Source organism: Malania oleifera, chromosome 3, assembly GCF_029873635.1.
Source record: "Malania oleifera isolate guangnan ecotype guangnan chromosome 3, ASM2987363v1, whole genome shotgun sequence".
NCBI classification, from domain to species: Eukaryota; Viridiplantae; Streptophyta; class Magnoliopsida; order Santalales; family Ximeniaceae; genus Malania; species Malania oleifera.
The window spans coordinates 54,761,839-54,783,787 of record NC_080419.1 but is presented as its reverse complement, the minus strand read 5'-3'; the positions used below and the strand labels follow the sequence as shown (position 1 = coordinate 54,783,787).

The 21,949-nt window shown below is 35.8% G+C and overlaps 1 long non-coding RNA gene across 1 annotated transcript; it reads left to right on the top strand.

The window, feature by feature from the left end:
- The first annotated feature begins 279 nt into the window (after positions 1 to 279).
- Positions 280 to 5,958, top strand: LOC131150246 (uncharacterized). Its single transcript, XR_009135508.1, has 2 exons — positions 280 to 878; positions 5,756 to 5,958. It is a non-coding gene; the product is annotated as an uncharacterized LOC131150246 (long non-coding RNA).
- Positions 5,959 to 21,949: the final 15,991 nt, after the last annotated feature.

Sequence of the window (21,949 nt, the reverse complement as noted above, 5' to 3'; positions counted from 1 at the left end):
ATCTCGCAGCTTGGTGCTGCGAGATTTGCTCCCCTCCTCTGCCACGCGTCCCCTTTCCACTGGCTATTCGGTTTAAATCTCGCAGCACCAAGCTATGAGATTTTCTTCCCTCCATGCCACGTGTCACTCTTCCAGCGGCCCATTAGTTTAAATCTCACAGCATCAAGCTGCGAGATTACGTAAACATTAGTTTGGGAAACTTTTTCCCAATCGAAGTATTATTTGATATTTTATATTTTTTTAATAATAAAATGGGAAAAAACTCTCAATGTTGTGCTTGAGCATGTAGAAGGCGGAGATGGCCATGATGGAGGCATCGATCAAGGCGACCATGGCCAGATGTAGCGACGACACCGGCCATGGCCATAACCATCTTCCACCCTCCCTGTTTCACTAGCAAAACTCACCTCCGCCACCCTCTAGTACGACCACCCGGCACCACCATCATCTCCAAGCAGCAGTGGCAGTACCCAATACCCGTGACCACCAATCTCCATAACCTCTGTCAACCACCAGCAACACCAGCGAACCAAACCACCCTCACCAATCACTGTAACCACCAAACCACCATGCCCCTCCGGCCCCATCACCCCACGTAAACCAGCTCTCTGGAGCTTAGTCTGCAGCCCTCGTCACCTTCATGGATCCTCATATCCCTCTGTCTCATCCACTATCATCCTCACCACCCATGGTTAGAAGGTAGCCACTGAAAGGGGGATTTCGCTTGGACACGCCCAAATCGATTTCCATTTCTCTTTGGACTCCTCTGTTCCTGCTCCTGCTCCTAGCACTCAAACTAATTATTCCCTTTCATGGAGGTGTGACCTATTAATTTTTGATTGCTTCAGCGAGTTCAACTTGCCAAAAATTTCAAAGGGGTAAACTCTCATACTCCCCCTCTGTGTCTCTCTTTTCCTCTCTGTCTCTGTCTACCCATCTCCTTGTGCATTTTTTTTTCTTTTTTTGGTTGCTTTCTTTTGTGACTTCTTCTTCGGGACTCCCTACAAGAGAAGAGAGAAAGCAAAAACAAAGCAAAATAGTCCCCATCGTCATTTGTGAGAAAAGGGTTTCAACCTTTGTAATTATCACACTCCATGGATCTCTTCGTTTATTATTGTTACAGTGATATCTGAATTTTTTTTGTCAAATTATTGGGCGCATTTTCCTTTTTTGGGCTGCTGTGTTTTGTGAAGTTCATGAGTGTCAATCTAGGTTTTCGAAGGATTTAAAGTTGAATTTGGGAGTTGTGTTGTTCAACTTCGGTAATTGTTACACTTCTTATTGATTGTGGTTTCATCTAAATTTCTCTATTCGATTCTCGGGTGTACTATTTTGTTTCACTTCTGGATTTTATGAACTTCCTAAGGACTTTTGTTTGTTTTGTTCATTTTGTTTATGAGAAGTAATCGGATGTTGTGTGGGATTTGGTAGTTTTATACCTGAAATCTTTGGAGATTTTGAGAATCGGTGGGTTTTGAAGATGGTGTAAGGGGTTTTTGGGTAGTTCTTGTTTCCAAGGGTCTTGCAGCTTTACAGATTATCTTTGCCCCCACCACCCCACCACCCCCCGCCCCCCCTTCTGATGGCGTTAGCATGTGCTATGGCATTCTCTAACTTCTGATCTATAAGTTTTTTTCATTTGGTTGTTTGGGGAGAACACCAAAGTTTGATAGAGAACTAGAACTATGATAGGGAGCAACATGATTGTAGAAAAAGGGGATTGTCTGAGTTAGGGGCTCTTGTTAAGGGACTTGGCTTTTTAGAGAATTAGAACTGATGGTTTTGGGTTGCAGGATTCTAGAAAAATATTATGGTCTTTTGACCGAAGGGTGACCTGGATATTTTTGGGAAGGGAGCATGCTCATGGCTTCAGTTACTGATTTTTTTTTGCCTCCATTTACTATTTCAGAATGAGGAACTAGGGCCACTTGCTCCACACTCGAAGATTATGGAGTCTTGAAAGAATTGGAAATCTATGCAGTGTCAATTGTAGGGTCTTTTTTCCAACTGCTGTATCTGTTAGATCTTGCTAGGCTAAGCAGAGCTTTATCTCTTCTGCATAATAACTCTCACTGTTCATGCACACTGTTTCACACAAGAACCTGCTACACACACTGCCTACACATAAGAAGAAAACACACACTAAACCACAAACACAGGAAAACACTCACTGCAATACATAGTAAAACACACACTTACATGCATGTTTGATGGGGCTTTTTGTCATTATTTATGGAATTAGTGCTGGCTAAAGTATTATTTCCTCATGAAAAGTTAAATGTCTATTCCTGCCTACTATGCCAAGATCCTTGGTGAATTGGGTTGATTAAAGTTGCTTGTGAAGAATCCTTATCTTGATGATTTATATTGACATGAGAAGGCTATGTTATGCCTGAGAATCCCTATGATGCTAGTGAATTTTAAAGGAGGAAAGAGATTTTGATGCATCCTTCTTTTCCTGATTGTGTGATGATGTGGTTGAAGACATCATTCTCTGAATGAGTTTGTTTGATTATCCTGATCCTCATCCTTTTTTAGATGCCTTCCTAGGTGGGTGAAATTAACTTGAGAATATCAACAGACTTCAGTTAATAGTATTGAGTTATTCTTTTGCAAGATGCTAACATTCTAGTGAATTGCAAATTCGTATGAACAGTCCAAAACATGCTACATTTTCATTCCAAGAGATTAAATCTAGTGTTCCAAAGTTTTAATTCAATATTTTTTTCTTATATGACATCTATTTTAATCATAAAAGTAGAACATTATTGCATCATAATTTTTCTTTCAGTCATTATTAACATACTTATTAAAGAAAATCTTTTTTCAATTTCTAAACGCCTAACTATACTCTCTTAAGTATATAAATGCCATAACACTTTTTTCACCTATCTACGCGCACACTTAGCTTACCTCATTTTTGAGTATTTGCTGCACCATGATCCCATTCCCATTCCACAAACCAACACCTTTTGTATCCTTCTACATTGTGGTTAACATAACAGCCTGTTGAGTTGTGGGAATTTTCACTTGTCAACTGTGTTTTCCCTTATCGCTTCTTTGGGCCTCACAAATGTTAATCATAATTTTTGTAGAACTGAGCCTTGCTTGGTCTTTATCTGGTCTTTCCTTTCCTGTATTTTGAACATGGGTCTGGCTTGGTTGTAATTTTAGTCCTTGTCAAACTCTTAGGACAGAAAAATTTTATGGTTTTTAGAACTTAAATACATTGAAGGGTCTTTGCTGGCCTAGCAAGGTCTTTCAATTGATTTTGGTGATAAAAAAAAAAGGATGATTTAACTTAAAAAAAGTTGAGTTTTGATGTTTCAGGAAATATGAATCAAGTGTGATTCAAAGCAAAAGCTCAAATTTAGATCAAGTATGATTTATGAGAAGAATAAAGTATAAGTCAAGTATGAAGATATCTTCTCAAAGATTCATGAAGGGTCTGATATTGTTGAAGCTCAAGAAAATTGTTTAAGATATCTTAAGAGATGAGAGGACTCAAGCTTGAAGGCCTAGGAAACATATATGTAAGTATTTCAAAAGGCAAAATATCTTTAAAATATATTTTGAAGCTTTTTCTAAGAGATTATTAATGTTTAAAGACTTATTTAAATTAAATATTTATTTCATGAGAGAACAAAAGAGTTTTTTTTAAAAGAAAGTAAAGAAGAACTGAAGTAGAGACTTCAGTTGACTGAACTTTTCAGTTCAGATGACCGAAGTAAAGACTTCAGTTGACTGAACATTGAGTTCAGACATCTGAAGAATTACTTCAGTCAACCGAAGAATAAGTTCAGCTGACTGAAGAATTTCCAGAACAGGCAGAGAGTTGCAGCAGTAACTTCAGTTGACTGAACCTGTGACCTCAATCAACTGAACCTGCGATTTCAGTCATCTGAACTCTGACTTCAAATGACTGACTCTGTATCCCGTTTTAATTTTTGAAAGTATAAGACACTTCAGTCAACTGAACCTGTGACCTCAATCAACTGAACCTGTGACCTCAGTCAACTGAACCTGCGATTTCAGTCAACTAAACTCTGACTTCAGTTGACTGACCCTGTATCTAGTTCAAATTTTTAAGGGTTTAAGGAACTTCAGTTGACTGACCACGATACTTCAGTCAATTGAACACTATTCAATGGACAAAATTTTAAAATTCTTATTTTTAAAATATAGCCGTTTGAAACCCAAATTTTCTAAACAACTTAGGAAACATTTTAGGAAACTCTTACAACAAGGGAACCTACTTCAAAGCCTATAAATATATGGTTCTTGTGAATTAAGAATTATTCAAGTATTGAAAACTCTCTTAAAGCTCTCTTGTTCTAATATCTCTTACTCAATCTCTTGCAAAGCTGAACGTATTGTTGTTCTGATATTTTGTTCATCAAATCCTGAAGAATTACTGATTTCTCATCTGGAGAAAAGGATTTTGGTGAATTCTTTGAAAAGCTTCAAAAGTTTATTTCATTGTTGATATTTTATCTTTTGAAGTACATAGTTCTTATCTGTACTAATCTGCTCTTTGAGTGAGCTTCTCTTGTACATCAGGTTTTGATATTTCTTTTGTAGATGTTGAACGTTTCCAGGCTGTTGGAACGTTGACCAAGCCAGGATATATTGTTTGGAGAAGGCGAGCTCTAGCCTTGACCAAAGGAGTGATTGTAAACAGGTTTTGTTCCACCCGGTAACGGAACTACGATAGTGGAAACCTTTGGTATTTTGCCAAGGGCGAGGACGTAGGCTGCGTTGAAGCCGAACCTCGTAAAAATCTTGTGTCTTTCTCTCTATTTTATATACGTTATTTTCTGTGTTGTATGATTTCAAAGTGCAGGTAATAAGTTTTAAAGAGAAAGAAATAAAGATTCTTGGTATTTTAGAAAGTACGTTTTTGATTAACCGTTTGCGGAAACCCAAAAGGGAGTACGTTGGTTAATCTGCGGAAATCTTAATCAAGAAAGGTACATACTGGAAGTTAATTCAAAGCTGGTGGTACATATTCACAGGGAAATCAACAAAATATATATTACCCTTGATTAAGTGGTTAAATTGTTTAAACGTTATTGATTATCTTGTTTGTTTGAATTACAAGTATTCTAAGGTGTGTCTATATATTATTTGTTGTGTTCTATCTAGTATCTAAAGAACTAGATTAAATATATATATATATATATATATATTAAAATAAAAAATTTCTAATTCACCCCCCCTTTTGGGAAGCAATTCCTAATTTCAGTCTTCTTTGTAGTTGTATAATCCACTCGGTGTTGTCGAGCACCGTAATAAGCTTGCCGGATTCAAATAATCCAAAATATAGTGCTGCTCGTTGAATTGATGAAAAGCATTACAATATTTATCTCTTAATTTTAAGGTCCATGAATACTGATCAACACAACAATAAATCAATATTATTTTTATTTTAGTAATCACATATTTGGGGAGTAATTGTAGAGTTACGAGCCTACATGATAAAAGGCCAAATGAGTTTTAAAATAGTTCATTGATTTACTTTTTGTCACATAATTCATATGTCATGAATATATGACTGTTACATTATTTAATGCTTATTATATGAAGCTCATGTGCACTCGCAAAATTCATTACTAGTTGGATTATTGTGAATTGTTTATTGTAAACACCTAGGTTTGGAGCATATCTCTATGGAAAATGTCATATTTACAGGAGAAATGCAGCCAAAATTTTTCAAAAAGCTTATACTAATTTTTTTAACTTTCTTAATTTGCAGGGTTTGCAACTGTGACAACGTCAGAATAATGTCATGCACTACAGATGCAGCTTTTCACTTTTTTTGTTATTTAAACAGATGAAATGTATTTGAATTTAATAATGTATTTGTATTTAAATTTGAATTTGTATAAATGTATTTGAATTTGAATTTGAATTTGTATAATATATTTGTATTTAAATTTGAATTAGAATTTTAAATAATTTATGAATTTTATTACAATTATAATTTAATGTTATGTATAAGAAAATGTAATTTAATTACAGATTTTTACAGGAATTAATAATTGGAAAAAAAATTAAATTCACTAATAATTGTCCAATTTAAGTATTAGTGACGGTTTCAAAATCGTCACTAATACTATGGCTTTAGTGACGGTTCTAAAACCGTCACTAATAATAGAGCAATAGTGACGGTTCTAAAATCGTCACTAATAATAGAGCAATTGTGACGGGTTTACAACTGTCACTAATAATAGAGCAATAGTAACGGTTTTAGAACTGTCACTAATAATGGAGCAATAGTAAAGATTTTAAAACTGTCACTAATAATAGAGCATTCGTGACGGTTTTAAAACCGTCACTAATAATGGAGCAATAGTGACGTTTTTTTGTCGATATGGTGTAGAATTTATAGTGACGGGTTTAGGTTTTTAGTGACAGTTTTAATTCGTCACTAATACTCTATTATTAGTGACGGTTTGAAAAATTCGTCACTAATAAGTATTAGTAACGGCAGGTATAGCGACTAATTGAAAATTGTCACTAATACTCAGAAAACCGTCACTAATACTAGTAGTGACGGTTTTGTGAGTATTAGTGACGGTTTCAATAACCTTATTTTTTGTAGTAGTGATCAAGGAAGAGAATTCAATAATGACAATGTTGATAAATTTTGCAATGAATATGGATTAAAACAATTTTTCAACACCTAGAACTCCATAACAAAATGGAGTTGTTGAAAGAAAGAATAAATCCATTCAAGAAATGGCTAGGACCATGTTAAATGAACACAAATTACCTAAGTACTTTTAGGCTAAAGCGGTTAATACCGCATGTTATGTAATGAATAGAGTTTCCATAAAATTAACCTTGAATAAAACCCCTATGAACTATGGAAAGTAAGAAGGAGTAACATAGCTTACTTTCATGTTTTTGGATGTAAGTGCTTTACACTAAATGATAAAGATAACTTAGGAAAATTTGATGCAAAATCAGATAAAAAAATATTTGTAGGGTATGTGTTGAATATCAAAGCATCTAGAATCTATAATAAAAGAACACTCACAATTATAGAGTCAATTCATGTAACCTTTGATGAAGTAAATCCGTTTACACAAGCAATTGATATTGAAGAAGTTAAAACTGATGCTACACAAAAACTAGAAGACTTAGAAATCATAGAAGTGAAAGAAGAGAAAAATGAAGTAACTCCAAATAATGATTCTACTGAAAATTTTGAATTACCTAAAGAATGGAAATTTGTAAGAAATCATCAATTAGATCAAATCATAGGAGAACCATCACAAGGAGTATCAACTAAATCTTCATTGAAAAACTTATGTAATCATTATGCATTTCTATCCCAAGAAGAACCTAAGAACATTGGAGAAGCGTTAAGTGATAATTCATGGATAATAGCAATGCAAGAAGAATTAAATCAGTGTGAAGGAAATTATGGAAATTAGTTCCTAAACCTAATGATCATTCAATAATTGGAACTAGATGGGTTAGGAATAAAAAGGATGCAAATGGTATTGTAGTAAGAAATAAGTCAAGACTCGTAGCCCAAGGATGTAATCAAGAACAAGGAATAGACTACGATGAGACTTTTGCTCCCGTAGCAAGAATGGAAGCCATAAGAATGTTATTAGCGTATGCATCTCACAAAAATTTAAACTTTATCAAATGGATGTGAAGAGTGCATTTTTAAATGGTTTTATAAATGAAGAAGTCTATGTAGCACAGCCTCCTGGTTGTGAGGATGTAAATAACCTGGATTATGTATTTAGATTAACAAAAGCATTATATGGGTTAAAACAAGCTCCTAGAGCTTGGTATGAGAGGTTAAGTAGATTCCTACTAGAAAATGGCTTTTCAAGAGGAAATGCGAACAACATCTTATTAATAAAATCTAAGAATAAAGATAAGCTTCTTATGCAAATTTATGTAGATGATATTATATTTGGTGCTACCAACGATGATTTAAGTAAGGAATTTGAAAAATGTATGCAAAACAAATTTGAAATGAGTATAATGGGAGAGTTAAGTTACTTTCTAGGATTACAAATCAAGCAAACTAAAAATGGTACATTTATATATCAATCAAAATATATAAGGGATATGCTTAAGAAGTTTGGAAAGTAGCACGCCTATAGGAACACCAATGAGTACTCACATAAGTCTTGACAAGGATGAAAAAGGAAAACTAGTTGACATGAAATACTATCGAGGTATGATAAGTAGTCTGCTATACTTGACAACTAGTACGTTAGCTATACCATGATCCCAAGAGGGGGGGGGGGTGAATTGGTATTTTAAAATTGATGCCCTAGGTCAATACCCTAACAGCAGTATTTTCACAACTCTAAAGTCAATCTAGTGTAAGTAAAATAAATCAATTGCAATATGTAGTAGAAATTAAATAGCACAATTCAATCAACCAAACATGCACCATAAAGTAATAAAAAGTAAGTGACACCCAGAAGTGTTATCGAGGTTCGGAAAATTGCCTATGTCCCCACCTTGGCTGACGAGCACAAGGATTACTACTATAATGATCACTTAAGCGAATGGAGCGGCACTTAAACAACCAGGTCAATTAGCACAGGACTGACCTCAACCTTTACACACAATCCTTACAGGGTTGGATTACCGCCCCTTTAGGCCACGCTTGGAATACAACAATATTTTTCTCAATAAGACTGGTACAGTGATTATGCTTTCATGTAAAACAGATATGTATCCAATATAAGCAATCACATACACATCAACAATATGGATATAGTATAAAGCTCAGTGATCTAAATAGTTCTGCAAACAACACTCAATAAGGTATGATCAATGGAATGCTCAGTAGTGTTCAATACAAGCAATATCTTTGAAACTAGGTAAAGCAAATTTTAATAACCAAACATAATTCCAAAGATATCAATTAGATATTCAAACTAGCTCAAGAAAATTTTCTTCAATGAGATAAGCACACTACTAGTTTGAAAAATATTTTGGCTTGTTGAAAATATTTTTGCACAACAAAAATCAAAGCTATGAGAGTCTTGCAACAACTATACAAAAACCCCTAAGCTTGCTAGTCTATCCCAACAAAGATTTATAATATGAAATCAGTGGGATAAAACTTAGCTAAACTCCCCAAAAATAATATCAATATTCAATCAAGCAAGTGGGAGTGTTAGCACTATCTAGCAATTACAATCACGCTCACAAAGCTCTTACAATACCAAGATGTATCAAAGGAATGAGTGTTTGAGGGTATTTGAGCAAAGTATGATTTTTGAGTAGAGAGGATTTTTGGCTAATGATTTTTTGCTAATTAATTACTAATCCTCACAAATGAGCCTATATTTATAGGCAAGGTAAAAAACATAACCATTTGGGACCTTCAGGGTATTATTAGAAAAGTTCTAAAGTGCTTAGGAAGTATTAGCCCAAATTAACCTGTGTTTACCTTGGGTAAAATAATTTTAACCCGAGAAGGTTTAGGTGGCAAAACCGAGGTTCGGTCGCCTGACCAGACTCATTTTTAAAAACCCTTAAAAGTAGTTTGGCAACCCGAGTGTAGGTTCGATAGCCCAAACAAAAGTCAGAAACATTTGTTTGTAGGTTTAGGTGGTCGATCAGTGGGTTGGTAGCCCGAACACAAATTTTTGGTCACCCGAGCCATTTTTGAACTAATTTCCTCGGTTGTCCGAGTTGGTAAGGGGTCGCTTTTAGATGGTTCGGGCGCCCATGAAAGATATGCATAAAATGGTTCGGTCGCGCGAGGGCTAATGTCAATTGTTGACTTTTCAACAGTTCGAGCACTCGAGGAGTTTTTAACTCTTGGGGTTCAGTCGCCTGAGCTCTCTCAAACTTCTATATAATATTCAATTTAATTCAATTTTAACACTCCTGAATTTTGTATGATATATGTGCATAAGTGTTGGGACCTAGAGTCATATTAGGGTTTTACTGAGCTTACCATATATCTTATATGCATGACATGCAGGTAATTATAGACTATATACTTAGTTACTATTACATACCCATATTACATTAATTGAATTTACAATATGAAATAGAATTTTCAGGGTCTTCATATCTTACTTCAAGTGTCATTCCTTGAAATGATCATATAAGCCTGCATATACATTTGAAAACCATCAAATACCTAAGTATTTGTCATTATCAAAACCAGGTGTGACCTATAAGGTCAACATTCTCCCCATTTTTTATGATGACAAATACATCATGCAAAAAATGGGTATAGCCTTAGAAGGCTCCCCCTAATAATGTGCATTATGTAAAAGTATTTTCCTTAAGTGCTTGCAACCCAATTTTTGCCTCTTATTCATCTTCCCCTTTTGGCAACAGCAAAAAGGGCTATGAAGGTAATAGCCTTAGGCAATGGGTAAGAATCGTTTGTATACAAGATAAGTCTAGGAATTTTTTTAAAATTTTCGAAAGCATGCCGTTTGAAAGTTGGTCATTCCCAAAAAAAAATCCTATATGAAAATGACTTGTTTTGAGTTTTAAGATCTAACAATTTATCCCCAACAACTCAATTCAAACAGTACCAGTATGATCAATACATAAAACATAAATGCATTCATCATCATGCAGTAGATATGAGAATTGTGCATTGCAAAGCACAATCATTTTCATAAAGTCCAAGCCAATGAAAGATATTAATAGTTATTTTAGTTATTAGACTTTGAAATTATTTGAAAGCTCCCCCTAAGTTTATGCAAACTATGAAATATTTAAGAAGCATCTCTACTATGCATGAGATCTAATTCACGTCTAATTTGTATGAACCTATCTTCTAGAAGTGGTTTAGTGAAAATGTCTTTGCATTGCTCACTAGTGCATACAAACTCAAGAGCCACATTCCCTTTCTACACATGATCACGAAGGAAGTGATGTCTAATTTCAAGGTGTTTTGTTTGTGAATGTGAGATAGGATTTTTAGAGATGTTGATTGCACAAGTATTATCATATTTAATCTGTACTGTATCGTAGTGCAACCCAAAATCTATAAGTTGTTGTTTCATATAAAGAGTTTGAGCACAACAACTTCTAACCGTGATATATTCTGCTTCGATTGTAGATAGGGCAATTAAGTTTTGTTTCTTGGAGAACCGAAAAACGAGAGATTGTCCTAAATAGTGACAAGTGCCACTAGTAGTCTTCCTATCAACCTTACTACTGGCAAAGTCAGCATCAGTGTAACTCACAATCTCAAAGGTAGTATGCTTAGGGTACCATAGGCCTAACTCTATAGTTCCAACTAGATACCTAAGGATTCGTTTAACTGCTAATAGATGAGATTCTTTAGGGGCGGCTTGAAACCTAGCACACATGCATACACTAAACATAATATCAGGCCTACTAGCAGTGAGATATAGAAGGCTCCCAATCATGCCACAATACAATTTCACATCAACAAGGATCTCTTGCTCATCTTTATCAAGTTTAATGGAAGAACTCATAGGGGTATCAAGAATTTTACAATCTTCCATATTAAATTTCTTTAACAAGTCCCTGACATATTTAGATTGGCATATGAAAGTTCCATATTCAGCTTGTTTAATTTGTAGCCCTAAAAAGAAACTAAGCTCACTCATCATGCTCATTTCAAATTCACTTTGCATTCATTTGGCAAACTCATTACACAACTCATCATTAGTTACTCCAAAAATGATATCGTCAACACAAACTTGAACTGGGAGCATATCAACATTTTTGGATTTGATAAAAAGTGTAGTGTCAATCTTGCCACGGGTAAACCCATTTTCTAGCATAAAATCACTAAGCCTCTCATACCAAGCTCTAGGAGCTTGTTTCAATCCATACAAGTCCTTAGACAACCAGTAAACATGGTCTAGATATTTATGATTTTCAAAACCGGGCGGTTGTTCTACATATACTTCCTCATTAATATAGCCATTTAGGAAAGCACTTTTAACATCCATTTGAAACAATTTAAAATTTTTAAAAGTGGCATAAGCAAGTAGCATACAAATGGCTTCCATCCTAGCAACAGGAACATATGTTTCATCAAAGTCTATCCCCTCTTCCTAACTATAACCTTGGGCAATTAGTCTAGCCTTGCTCCTAGTTACTACCCCATTCTCATCTTTTTTATTTCTATATACCCATTTAGTTCCAATAATTGTATAATCATTAGGCCTAGGAACTAGAGTCCACACTTTGCGTCTTTCAAATTGATTAAGTTCTTCTTGCATGGACATCACCCAAGACTCATCCTCTATGGCTTCTTTAATATTTTTAGGTTCTTCTTAGGATAAGAAAGCATAATGACTCACTAAGTTCTTCAAAGAAGATCTTGTGGCTACACCACGGGATGGTTCACCTATGATTTGATCTATAGGATGGCTCCTAATGAATTTCCAATCTCTAGGCAACTCCTGAACTTCATTTTCATTGTCATTATCTTCAGATGATTTATCACTTATTTCAGAATTTTCACTTGCATTATTTTCAATAGATAACTTGTCTAAGCATTTTTTAATGTCAATATCATCTTCATCATCTTTCTTAGAGAATGGATTAGATTCATCAAATACGACATGGATAGATTCAATGACAGTCAATGTTCTCATATTGAATATTCTATATGATTTACTATTAAGAGCATAACCTAGGAAAATGCCTTCATCATATTTAGAATCAAATTTCCCTAGATGTTTAGTATCCCTAAGCACAAAGCATTTACAACCAAAAACATGAAAATAGGAAATATTAGGTTTATGGTTGTTCCATAATTCATAAGGGGTTTTATTAAGTGACGGTCTAATCAACACCCTATTCATGAGATAACAAGCAGTATTTATGGCCTCAGACCAAAACTGTTAGAAATGGTGTATTCCCAAGAGGGGGGAGGGTGAATTGGAATTTTAAACTTTTCTCATAGATTGAACTAGATGTTGGCAAGATATTAAAACCTAGGGACTTTCTATGTAGTTCCAAATACGCTGATAAATATAATATTCAGAAATTTAAATCAAGCGCATCATCCACATAATAACATACGCGTGCAGTAAATATAAAGTGCAGAAATATAAACAAACACACGATATGTTATCGAGGTTCGGCCAACTGTGCCTACGTCCCCGCCTCTAGCTCGCAAGCCCGAGGAACCCACTAATAGCTCACTTAAGGGTGGAGCGGCACCATTTACAACCAAGTCAAATTAACACAAGGCTGACCTCAACCTTAACCAGGTCAATTAGTGGGGCTAACCTCAACCTACATGCCTTAATAGGACGACGCACCTAGCTTTCCTAACCGGGTCTAAGCCAATCTGGGACTATTCCAGGGGTAGTCTCCCTCTACAGGCCCGTGCCTGGAAATACAACAGATGTATATTACAATCAAATGGTACAATGAATTTTCTTTCAAGTAAAGCATATATGCACCCAAATTCGCGCAATAACATACACCACAAATATGATTCAATATGTAAGCTCAATGTGGTCTAGATAGTTCAACTCTTAAAAGTATTTTCTATCAGTGTAATGCATACGTGAGTGTGTCAAACAAGCAATCTTTGTATCATAAGATATTCAGCCAATAAGTTCACACAAAGATGACAAGTCTCAAGTATTTGAATCAGCATGGTATTTCAAGCATGTAAGTATCACATAAAGTATATGCTTGGATTGCAAAAAGAGTTCAACCTTTGTATTCAACTAGAGATATGAATCAATGAATATTGTAACAAATATTTTTCTCACACAAACAAATATCTCTTTAAAATATTTATCAAGATAAAGCACACTAGATATTTGAAGGTATTTTGAAAATATTTTGTAACCAAAAACAAATACAATCTTCTCAAGATCTTGCAATGAAGGTGCAAGCTTAGAAGATCTATCAAAGTCTTCTTAGGATAGACTTATCAATAAAGTCCCCTAAGAATCCTTAGGTTTTGCTCTCAAATAAAATCGTATCTATCAAATAGAACAAGGAGAGCAAACCTTTGTAAAAAAACAGTCAATCTACTTACAAAAGATTTAGACACTAATAGAGGGTAAGCTTGAGTGAATGAGGCTAAAAGATGAGTAGTATAGGCTTTTGGATTTTCAGAGAATTCTCCCTTAATCAACGTAGCTAATCATGTCTAATTTTCACAAATGGTCTCATATATATAGACATGGGAGAAAATATGACCGTTGGGGACCTATTAGGTATTATTAGGGAAGTTTAATGATGTTTAAAGCATTTTAACCCTGTTTAAAAAATATTTAACCGCGGTAAAAATCAGGGCAACCCAAGAGGTCCGATTGACTAGGTCACATATGGTTCAGTCAACCAAGGGAGTTTTGAACTAAAGGCTCGGTTGACCAGCAGAGGGTGATTTTCCAATTTTTCGAGGTTCAGTCGACCAGACCATTTTGAACTAACTAGTTCGATCGACCAGACCGCTGGGATTTCTCCCAAGGACCCTCAGTCGACCAGGTAGTTGGAGAACAAACTGGCTCGGTCGACCAAATGGTCAAATATTTGTGTTGACCTTATTGGTCACGCCCGGTTTTGATTATGACAAATACTCATTGTATCTAATGAGTAGTTGAATTTTTGTGCAGGAATCAAGAATGATAAGATCAAGATGTGCACAAAGCAAGAAAGGCTTGAAGACAATTTCATAAACTCTTAATTATAATATTTTCCAGTAAAATTGTCTGTAATAGTAATTAGGGTTTTTCGGTTTGTAATAAGCTCACACACATCACATGAATGATTTACTTTGTAAGCTCAAACCGAACCATAAAAAGACCTTAGGGTGTACCTTCGGTCGACCGACACCGGACTTTTTCGGTGTCTTCAAAATTGGACCCCAAGTGACCTTAGGACACTCACCTTTGCACTTGTATGTAATAGGCACTTGAATAAGGTTTTTATGTTGCAAGAAGGGACCGAAATGCACACTTGGTGCACCTTCGGTCGACCGGCCAACTCAGTTCAAATTTGCCCGGTCTACCGAAACCGGTCCGGGTCAACTATTTGACCCGGTCCCGGTCGACCGACCCCTTATAGGTCATTTGACCTCGGTCGACCGAACACCCTGAGAGTCAACATTTTGACCTCCCGGTCGACCGACCAAAATTGTACTCCAACTACTTGGTCGATCGAAGGGTCTTGGGAAAATTCCCAACAACCCGGTCGACCGAGCCGAGCAGTTCAAAAAGGCCTCAGTCGACCGAACCGCGATATTTTTGAAAATCGCCTTTTTCCGGTCGACCGACCACTCAGTTCAAAATGCTCCCGGTCGACCGAGCTACTTGAGTCCTGGTCGACCGAACCACTTTTGGTCGACCGGACCTCTCGGGTTGTTCCCATTTTTACCGTGGTTAATATTTTTCTAAACAGGGTTAAAATGCATTAAACTCCATTAAACTTTTCTAATAATACCCTATAGGTCCCCAACGGTCATATTTTCTCCCTTGCCTATATATATGTCTTCAGTTGCAAAGATTAAGGGGGATTAGCCACTTTGATTAGGGAAAATTCTTTGAAAATCCAAAACCCTATAATACTTATTCTTAAGCCTCCTACACTCATACTTACCTTCTCATACAAATTGAACTCTTTGTAAGTTGATTGAGTGCTAGTCTAAGTAGGTTTGCTCTCCCATTCATATTTGATTGCTTTATTATCCTTGAGAGCTAAACCTTGAGCATTCTAAGGGGACTTTATTAATAAGTCTATCCTAAGAAAACTCTGATAGATCTTCTAAGATTTGCACCTCCATTGCAACATCTTAAGAAGAGGAAGAGTGTAATTGTATTTTGGTTGCAAAACATTTTCAAATATCTACTGCGTTATTAATCTTGAAAATACTTGATGAGATATTTGCTAGTGTGATAAAATCTTTGTTGCAATACTCGTTAACTCATATATCTCTTGTTGAATACAAAGATTGAATATCCTTTTGCAAACCAAACTTATACGTTGCTAGAGCTTCATATACACATGTGTATTGAGAAAACTTGTTGATTGAAATATATGAAGTCTGGATAATATCTTTGTTTGAGCACTTAGATTGAATATCCTGTGATACAAAGATCATTTAGGTTTGCACTCTCACGTACGCATTACACTGATAGTAAATCTATTTGAGAGTTGACATCTTAGACCACACTGAGCTTACAAATTATTTCATATTTGTGGTGTATATTATTGCGTGAATTTGGGTACATATCTGCTTTACTTGAAAGCACAATCACTGTACCCTTTCAGTATAATACACATTGGTTGTATTTCCAAGCACGGGCCTGAAGAGGGAGACTAGCCCTGGAATAGTCCCGGATTGGCTTAGACCCGGTTAGGAAAGCTAGGTGCGTCGTCCTGTTAAGGCGTGTAGGTTGAGGTCAGCCCCGCTAATTGACCTGGTTAAGGTTGAGGTCAGCCCTGTGTTAATTTGACCTGGTTGTAAACGGTGACGCTCCACCCTTAAGTGAGCTCTTAGTGGAATCCTCTAGCTTGCGAGCTTGAGGCGGGGACGTAGGCACAGTTGGCCGAACCCCGATAACATATCGTGTGTTCATTTATATTTCCGCACTTTATATTAGCCACACATGTATGTTATGGGTGAATGATGCGTATGACTTAGATTTCACATTATACTTATCTACGCATTTGGAAATTGAATAGGCAGACCCTAGGTTGTGTATATACTGCTGTTTATCTGGCTTAACCTAGGTGATAAATTTTAAAATTCCAATTCACACCCCCTCTTGGGAATACACCAATTCTAACAATTTGACTCAGGGAGGTTTCGGTCGACTAGGGCTTTTTGAACTACCTAGTTCGGTCGACCAGGGCCTTAGTCAACTATTGACCCAGGCCTGGTTCGGTCAACCAGGGCAGAATGAACTGCCCAGTTCAGTCGACCGAAAGTGCACCAAGTGTGCATTTTGGTCCCATTTTGAGACATACAAACCCTAATGAAGTGCCTAACAAACATATGTGCAAATATGTGTGTCCTAGGTCACTTATGATTATGAATACACAGAAAAAGTCCGGTGTCGGTCAACCGAAGAGGAAATCCTAAGGTCTTTCTAAGGTCCTTTCTCATTCATGGTTTTTTTAAGCTTACGTATTATCATACATGTGATGTGTGTGAGCTTATTACAAACCAGAGCCCTGGTTACTATTACAGACCAATTTTCACAAATGAAATGTAATACAATTGTAAACAATAGTTGGTCTTCAGGCTTTACTTGCTTTATGCCCATCTTGATTTTTAACAATCTTAGTTCCTGCACAAAACCTCAAACACTCATTAGATACAAAGAGTATTTGTCATAATCAAAACCGGGCGTGACCGATAAGGTCATAAAAAACTATTTAAGTAGCTTATGTTCATTCAGCATAGTTCTACTCATTTCTTGTAATGACCTATTCTTTCTTTCTACCATGCCATTTTGTTGAGGGGTCCTAGGTGCAGAAAAGTTATGTGATATGCCCTCTAAGTCACAATATTTTTTTATGCCTTCATTTTTAATTCCAGTGCCTTTATCACTTTTTATATGAGTTATTTTATAGCCTCTTTCATTTTGAATTCTCCTGCAAAGCTTAGTAAACTGTTCAGATGATTCATTTTTATGTGAGAGAAATAAAATCCATGTGAACCTAGAAAAGTTATCAACAATGACAAAAGCATATGATTTACCACCAAGACTTTGCACATAATTAGGACCAAACAAATCCAAGTGAAGCATTTCAAGTGGTTTAGTGGTCGATATAAATTTCTTTTTCTTAGAACTTGACTTTGTTTGCTTACCCATTTGACATGCATCACAAATTTTATCTTCACAAATGATGTTTTAGGTAAGCCTTTCACTAAATCATTTCTTACTAGTTTTGACAATAAGTCCATGCTAGCGTGTCCTAAGCACCTATGCCATAACCAACTAGTTTCATTTATTGCTGAAAAACAAGTTACTTGTTGTGAAGCTAAGTTATCAAAAGTAGTAGTGTAAACATTTTTTTGTCGATCTGTAGTAAAAAGAACTTTATGATCTAATTTACTTTCAACTATGCATTTATCATTTTCAAATGATACCTTATATCCTTTATCACACTATTGACTTATGCTCAATAGATTATGCTTCAACCCATCAACTAATAGAACATTATCAATAACCAGGGAAGGATCCTTGCCAACCTTACCTACGCTGATGATGTGTCCCTTTGCATTGTGACCGAACGTCACATACCCTCCATCATTGGGAATGATTGACGCAAATTTTTCCTTGTTGCCAGTTATGTGCTGTGAGCACCCGCTATCTAGGTATCACCTATCCTTGGAAGAGGAAAATCTAATACACACTTGGAAGATAGATTAAGTAACTGATGCGGGTCCCCAAATTTTTTTAGTTCCACGGGGATTAGTAACTGGATCACCCTTAACTACCCATAACTTTCTAATTTTCACAGGCTTATTCCTAAGTGGATAATAAAATTGAATATGGCCAATTTGTTTGCATTTAAAACATTTCATTCTACACTTAGGATCTTTAGGTGGGACTTGAGATTTTGATTCATGTGTGAAATGTCCTAAGTAAAGATTAGGTCATCAAACATTTTCAATGCCATTAAAACTAGACCCTCTTTACTTAGAGAATTTCTTTGGGCACCGAGTTGTTTTTCAAAATTGTGTTTTCCCTCGGTGAATTTAAAAACAATTTTGGAGCTATCCTCCAATTTCCTCTCAAGCTTAGCTATAGTCACATTTTTTTCTTTCAAAATTGAAGCATGAGAGTTTTTTGCAATTCCAAACAATTTTGACCAATTTTTGCATTTCTTTTTCAATTCGTCATTTTCTTTGGTCATTTTATTCAATAGTTTAGATACACGAATATATTCAAATTATAATTCTCTAAAAGTAGGCATGTAATCAAAATCACAATCATCAAACGAATAATATGAAGATAAAGAGAGAGAAGATGATACCTCATCATCATGTGCCATCAAGCACAAATTAGCAACCTCTCAGTCTTGGTCTGAGTCTGAGTCACTGCTACTTAATTTATCCCATGAAGTGTCTGCTTTCATGGATTTCTTCTTTTTCCTAGCATCCTTTTTCAGTAATGGGCAGTCCGACTTAATGTGCCCAAATTTGTTGCAATTGTAACATGTGGGAGCATTTGATTTTTATTTTCTTTTACTAGACTCTCCCTTCTCAGATGCAGACTCTCTATATCTTTTGTATGACTTTCTATTCTTCCTGAAGAATCTGTTGAATTCTCTAGTTAGCATGGCCATATCATCCTCAGAGTCAAGTTCGCTGCATTCACTAGATGTATTAGTGGAGGTTTTCAATGCAGTCACCTTTTTCGCCCTATTATGTTCATTGACTCTCTCATTTATGGCTAATTCATAGGTAATCAGGGAACCTATCAATTCATCTAAAGTCATGGCCTTAAGGTCTCTACCCTCAGAAATGGTCATAGCCTTAGCTTCCCAAACAAAAGGCAAGCCTCTAAGAATCTTCCTAATCATCTCATATGTAGGACAGGTCTTACCTAATGCATGCAGTTAGTTTATAATGTATGTGAATCTAGTGTACATGCTCTGAATGGACTCCCCTACATTCATCTTAAAGGCCTCATATTTACTAGTCAGCATATCTATCCTACTATCTTTCACATCCCTAGTACCTTCATATGTGACTTCTAACTTATCCCAGATTTCTTTTGCAGTAGCACATGTCATTACTTTATTAAACTCATTCACATCAAGACCACAATACAAATTATTCATAGCAGTGGCATTCAAACTAACAACTTTCATATCATCATCATTATATTCTTCCTCAATTTTAGGAACTCTAGTTGTACCCTCTATTTTCATAGGAACATAATTTCCCTTAGAGACGATCCTCCACACCTTCCAATCTATATTTTCAAGGTAGATGTGCATCCTCTATTTTCAGAAGGTGTAATTAATACCTCTGAAAATCGGAGGTCATGTGGAAGATGGTCCCTCAGGGAAAGGGGTCACGATGCTATGAGTCATCTAAGATCTTTTGCAAAATAACTATGAGCCTATGTTACATGGCTCTGATACCAATTGTTAGTTATACCATGATCCCAAGAGGGGGGTGAATTGGTATTTTAAAATTGATGCCCTAGGTCAATACCCTAACTACAGTATTTTCACAACCCTAAAGTCAATATAGTGCAAGTAAAATAAATCAATTGCAATATGTAGCAGAAATTAATAGCACAATTCAATCAACCAAGCATGCACCAGAAAGTAGTAAAAAGTAAGTGACACCCAAAAGTGTTATCAAGTTTCGGCAAATTGCCTACGTCCCTGTCTTGGCTAACAAGCACAAGGATTACCACTATAATGCTCACTTAAGCAGGTGGAGCAACACCTAAACAATCAGGTCAATTAGCACAGGGCTAACCTCAACCTTTACACACAATCCTTACCGAACTGGATTACAGCCCCCTCAGGCCACGCCTGGAATACAATAGTATTTTTCTCAATAAAACTGGTACAGTAATTATACTTTCATGTAAAGTAGATATGTACCCAATATAAGAAATCACATACACATCAACAATATGGATATAGTGTAAGCTTAGTGATGTAAATAGTTGTGCAAACAACACTCAATATGGTATAATCAATGGAATGCTCAAGAGTGTTCAATACAAGCAATATCTTTGAAACTAGGTAAAGCAGATTTCAATAACCAAACAAGATTCCAAAGATATCAATTAGATATTCAAACTAGCTCAAGAAAAATTTTTTCAATGAGATAAGTACACTACTAGTTTGAAAAATATTTTGGCTTGTTGAAAATATTTTTGCACAACAAAAATCAAAGCTACGGGAGTCTTGCAACAACTATGCAATGACCCCTAAGCTTGCTAGTCTATCCCAACAAAGATTTATAATATGAAATCAATGAGATAAAATTTAGCCAAACTCCCCAAAAATAATATCAATATTCAATCAAGTGGGAGTTTTAGCACTATCTAGAAATTACAATCACACTTACAAAGCTCTTACAATACCAAGATGTATAAAAGAAATGAGTGTTTAAGGGTATTTGAGAAAAGTAGGATTTTTTAGTAGAGAGGATTTTTGGCTAATGATTTTTTTCTAATTAATTACTAATCCTCACAAATGAGTCTATATTTATAGGCAAGGTAAAAAATATAACCCTTTGGGACCTTCAGGGTATTATTAGAAAAGTTCTAAAGTGCTTAGGAAGTATTAACCCAAATTAACCTGTGTTTACCTGGGGTAAAATAATTTTAACCCGAGAAGGTTCGGGTGGCTGAACTGAGGTTCAGTCGCCCAACCAGACTCATTTTTTAAAACCCTTAAAAATAGTTCAGTAACCCGAGTGTAGGTTCGGTAGCCCGAACAAAAGTCAGAAACATTTGTTTGTAGGTTAGTGTGCCCGGTCGGCGGGTTAATAGCTTGAACACAAATATTCGGTCACTCGAGCTGTTTTTGAACTCATTTCCTTGGTTTCCTTAATTGGCGAGGGATCCCTTTCAAAGGGTTCGGGCGCCCGTGGAAGATATGCATAAAATGGTTTGGTCACCCGAGAGCTTAGGTCAACTGTTGACTTTTCAACGGTTTAGGCGCCTGAGGAGTTTTGAACTCCTGGGGTTTGATCGCCTGAGCTCTCTCAATCGTTTGTATAATATTCAATTTAATTCAATTTTGAAACTCCTGAATTTTGTATAATATATGTGCATGAGTGTTGGGACCTAGAGTCATACTAGGGTCTTACTGAGCTTACCATATATCCTATATGCATGACATGCAGGTAATTATTACAGACCATATACCTAGTTACTATTACAAACCCATATACATTAATTGAATTTACAATATGAAATAGAATCTTCAGGGTTTTTATATCTTGCTTCAAGTGTCATTCCTTGAAATGCTCATATAAGTCTGCACATACGCTTGA